Below are 5,405 nucleotides of genomic sequence, written 5' to 3' on the forward strand. Positions count from 1 at the left end.
GTTTTTTAACTAAAATGATGGTTTTTAACAGGAGCAAGAGGTATGGTTACAATGACATAGCCTCACACACACAAAAAAAACCCATGGGTGGCTCAGGAGTTGGACAGTTTCAAAATAATGAGGGAAATTGGGTACATGAAGTCAAGCTGTTCTACAGCCTCAGAAGCCAGGCTCTTACAGCCTCTCCCTGCAACCCTGTTCGTCTCGCCAGGGCCAAAGTCTCCTCTTTCTCCACCACCCCAGCCCCTCTGGGAAGCCCCCATGGTCTCTGCTGCTGCCTCGGCAGCTGCCCTAATCATAGCCTCCTCTCCCACCATGACAGTCATGTCCAGTGTCACCTGTCCCCAGGCGAGTGCCTACAGGGCCCCTCCTGGACCCTTTGGCTCAGGGGCCTTACGCTAGCTGCATTCATTCCTCCAAGAGCAGCTCATGTTCTCACATGCTGGAATAGGACATTGCCAGCTCCCAGCTTGCCACTGTCCTCCTGCCACCACCTCTGCTGGGAAACTCCCCCCCAGCCACTGTCACCACTGCCACCACCTCCACATACCCCATGGCCCACGGGTCCTCCCCAGACTCAGCCTCCATGACCACTGCCACTGCCCCAATTAAAGGCTGCTCACCAAGGAGCAAAGGAGGCCTTCAAAGGATTCCCAGAGAACTCTTTCCCATCAAGCCAATCAGTAGTGGCTTTAGCAGAAGATGGGTCATCAAATGGGACAGTCATGTCTCCCTGCAGCTTGCTTGTTAATCATGGGCTGACCCGTTTTCTTATTCATCTTAATAATACCACTCTGCCTGAACTCAGCTGGAAACTTTCACCCAAGCCTCACACCAAGGTGGCTATCCTGTTCAGAGTCATGACGAGGGGCTGAGCCCTGGGGGCCACCAAACTGGTTGAAGACACCATGGCCACTTCCCCCCTGCCACCACTGCCTCCACGGCCACCTCCGTGACCTGTGGGTTCATAGACACCACTGCTGCCGCTGAAGCCACTGCCATCACCCCAGTGGCCCGTAAGATGCTTGGGAACTCGAGCTACCACCATAGACCCCAACTGAGCCATACGAAAAACTGTAGCTGCTCTGGCTACAGCCTGAAGTGTCCACTGGCCGCCGTGACTGCTGTGACTCTGTCACCCAAAGGGCTGACTCTGCTGGGAGCAGCCCTGCCAGGCTGGGGGTGGGTGGTGGGCACCGTGGCTTCAGGCTGCCTTTTGGGCATGGTCATTTGAGGCCATGCCCAGGCACACATGCAAGGGCTGATGAACGATAAGTTTCCACCACCACGGAGCACCAAAGCCAAGGCTGAGCCAAGTGATGTTGATGTTCACCCGCTTTGCTGTTCCTTTTTATAGATGGGTAGTATCACTTTGCCGGAAAGTACCACATCTGCTGAACCATGCACCAGATGATAAAGTGACATCTGGGTGGTTTCCAGATTGGGGTTATGATGAAGATAGTGTCTGTAAACATTTAGGTCTAGCTCTGTGCATGGCCATATATATACATATATTTTATTTTTTTTTGTTGTGAGCTTTAACATATATATATATATATAACAGTGATAACTTTCAGTGTATGATTTCACAAGTAGAGAACAAATCTCAAAGAATGTCATGGGTCACAGTTCCACATTTGAGCCATTTCCATTATTGTAAAATCTAACATATGTACAGAAAGGTGTCATCTCTCGATGTACAACTCAACAAGCAATCATATAGGTGATTTCAAAAATTGTTATGGGTTATAGTTCCACAGTCTCAGTCCCTTCCCTATTATGCAATGCAAGGTATATACAGAAAGGTGAAGACCTTCAAGGCACAATTCAATGAGCAGCTATAGAGCAAATCCCAAAGGATGCTGTAGGCTACAGCTCCACCATGTCATTTACCTCCTTCCAGCCATTCTAACACCCCAGCATCCAAAAATATATATATAATTATATAAAGTTTCAGTATTCATAGACTTTTGTTCAATCTTATCTTGTTTGTTGCTACCTCTCCCTCTTACTTAATCCCTTTTTCCATCTTCAGGGGTGTCTGGGCAGTGAGCACCCTAACTTGTACATATTGAAAGGGGGAAGGGGACTGTGTATGATTGTTGATCTTAAAGAGGCTGTTGCCTCTGGGTTTTAGGACTTGTCTGGTATAGGAACACTCTGGTGGATTAAAGTTTCTGAGAGATAAAACTTAGTGAGTGCATCTTTTATAGAATCTTAGGTAGGGACCTAGGTATTTGGGGACTACTTTTGGTAAGGGCATGGCATACTGTGGCCATTTGGGATGTCTAGCTGGAGCTTGCATTAAAGAAACCTCCAGGATAGCCTCTCGACTCTATTTGGGATCTCTCAGCCACTGTGACCTCAGCTAATTACCTTTCCTTTTTCCCCCTTTGGTCAAGTAGGCATTTTCAATCCCTCACTGCCAGGGCCAGGCTCATTCCTGGGAGTCATGTCCCATGTTGCCAGGGACATTCATTCCCTTGGGGGTCATGTCCCTCATGGCGGGGTGGGGAGGAGGAGTTACTGAATTTATTTGCTGAGTTGGGCTTAGAGAGAGAAAATGCAGAGTCAACTATTTTTATTCCTCTTGAGAAAATACCAAGGAGTGGGATTGCTGGGTCATATTAGTGGATGGTGACTATGATAACAGTGCTCCAGAGAGATTGCACCTTTTTACAGTGCTTGCCCTGCCTCCTCGCCAACACTTAGAACAGTCAGACTTTGATTTAAGTTGCACTTCCCTGACAACTAATGAGGTTGAGCTTGTCGACCACTCACCTGTCTTCCTAGGAAAGTGTCTTTTGTCCATTTTTAATTGGGTGGCCATTTTATTATCAAGTTGTAGAAACCTTACTTTTCAGTCAACATCTTGGCTATTAACCTTCATTATCTGTTAACTGCTTCGTTTTTCAGCCAACCCTTCAGTTTTTGGCCAACCTTACCTTTCAGCTGTGGTCTCAGGTACAGGCTCGCAACTTGGTGATCCGTCAACTCCTTATTTCTGATTTTGATTAGCAGCCAACATCACCGTTTTCACCCAAAGGCCTTACTTTTCAGTTAATCCTTTGGCTGTGACCATCTTCTTTGGTAGCTGACCCTTCACTGGATGTTAATACTCTTTTGATATACATTACTTCCTCCAGGATAAGCCCCAGCTGAATTGGAAAGGAAAGTGGGGGGCTTGATAAGGAAATGTGAAGACATTAAAGGCAAAACCTCTTTGATAAGAAGGGGGAGCACATCTGAGGGAGTTGGGGATGGGGAGGAGCCCCACCTCGTTCTTTTGGTGCCGTCATCAGCGGGTCCTGAGCACCTCTCTTGGCCCAGCCTTGGGTTCAGTACGTATTTAATGACCAAAGTGTAGGCCTGTTCCCCAGCTCCGGCTGCCCCTGCCTGCTGTCATGGGGCAGGAGGGCTGGTGGGGTCAGGGCATCAGGGGGCCTCCATTGCTTCTTCCAGCAAGTGGGGGGCTCTAGGCCGATGTGTGCTGGGTACCCTCCCCACACTGAAGAAATGCAAAAGGATGAATGGGATTGATTTATGGGACCGGCTGTGGGAGGAGGAGAGCAAGATGCACCCAACCCTCTTGGTCATGGGAACGGCAGGGCGAGGCAGAGAAGCAGCCAGAAACTCTGAAGGGAGAAACAGCCCCCAGGCCCATGGGCAGGGCCTATGGTCAGCCCCGTGGTCGGGATGTCAGTGCTATAGTTCCCACGGTGGCTCCCAGGGGCCACAGGATCAAGGCCACCCCCAGCCCCCTTCATGTCCCCACCTTCCCCACCCCACCCTGCACCCCCGATGCAGTCACGTCCAACTCTTGGCTCTTCCCTGCTGCTAAAAATCACCCAATTCTGCAGCTCTGTGCCTTTGCAGCCAGTTACCTGGTGCTTGGAAAGCCCTTTTCCCTGTCTCCAGCAGACCTGCCTCAACCTTAGCTCAAATACGGTCACCTCTGGAGACCCTTTCCTGCCTCTGGGACCAAGTCCCTCTTGGACTTTTTGTTTGATGTCATTTCGTTTTGGTAAGGGCCTTGCTGAGATTTGGATCCTGAGGCTACAAATAGGATCCAACTCGTTTTGGAGCCAGAGCTTGGCTTGGGTGAGTGAATGAATGAGTGAGCAAGTGAATGAATGAATGAATGGTGAGTGGGTGTTGGGCCACATGCCTTCTCTTGGAAACTGTGGCGTTTTCTCAGCCCCAGAGGCAGTGACCTCTGCTCTCATACCTTGCTGACACATGCCCTGTTGCCCAGAAAGGTCCGGAACCCACCCCCCAGACTGGAGTGAAATGGGAGCCTCTGATGGCCTTGGTCCTGCCAGATCCAAGGAGTCTGGCTTCTGCTCCCCGTCCACGGCCACTGAGCGAGAGGCCAAGGACACATGTCCACCAACCTGCGACTGCATCTTCTTTTGGTCAAGGAAGGGGCAGATCTGGGCACCTTGCGCCAACTGAGCAGGGCAGTGGGGGACCATGTCTCAGACCCTGGAATCCTCTCGGCCTGGTGGATCCCTGCTGGACACAGGCTGTGGGGCTCTGAGAGCCATTCCAAGGACCCCTCCCAGCCTTGTATTGCCGAGCCCACTGTGGGACCCTGGGTGAGTCGTGTCACCTTTCTGGACCCACATTTACTGAGCATCTACTTTGCTCAAGACTTTGCATGACCTGGCCCACGAGGGCCTCCCTGACCTGGTTCCCTACCACTCACCCCCATCAGCGTAGAGCACCCCCAACTCATCGCCACCTCAGGGCCTTTGCACTGTCTGTCCCTTCTGCAATGCTCTTCCCCTGGTGTTGGCTCCTATCTTTGTTGAGGCCTCTCACCTCCTCAGAGAGGCCTCCCTTAAGAGGTGTGGGGTCAGCCCAGCCCCACAGCATCTTCACTCTTTGGGGTGGTCTCTGTGCCTGGGAGGGGACATCTCCTCACTGTTGGGCCCAGAGCCTCACATCAGGAATGTGTGGGCACCACAGGACTTTGGACTGTAGGATTCTTGACCCTCTATCTGCTGTGGGATGCTGGCTAAACCTCAGAATAACACAATCAGCTGTTTACTGAGGCCCCAGTTGTGGAAACTGGGGCTCAGAGAGGGGAGTGACTGGTCTGAGGCCACACAGAAGCAAGTGGTGGAGACTGCAAATCCCAGGCTGCCTCTCCTGCCTCAGTCTCGTCCCTTCCACCTTCTGTAAGATTTGTCCCTTGCTCCATAAAAATGGGTCCAGGCTCCACGAAGCAAGAGGACAGTTGACAGAGGAGAGAGCATGGGCTGAGGAGAGAGGTCTTGGGATTTGGGATCAAGGTCCATTTAGATTTGCTGGACTCTGCCTTCCCTTTCCATTCTGTCTCTAGGTTTCCCGACATCCATGAACCAGAGGGGACCTTGAATTGGGATGAATTAAGGTGAGTG

The 5,405-nt window shown here is 51.1% G+C and overlaps 1 pseudogene; it reads right to left on the reverse strand.

Annotated features, from left to right (window-relative positions):
- Window positions 1–291: 291 nt before the first annotated feature.
- Window positions 292–1,048, reverse strand: LOC119527164 (annotated as a pseudogene).
- Between the last annotated feature and the right edge of the window lie 4,357 nt (window positions 1,049–5,405).

This window comes from Choloepus didactylus, chromosome 1 (genome assembly GCF_015220235.1).
Source record: "Choloepus didactylus isolate mChoDid1 chromosome 1, mChoDid1.pri, whole genome shotgun sequence".
Lineage (NCBI taxonomy): Eukaryota > Metazoa > Chordata > Mammalia > Pilosa > Megalonychidae > Choloepus > Choloepus didactylus.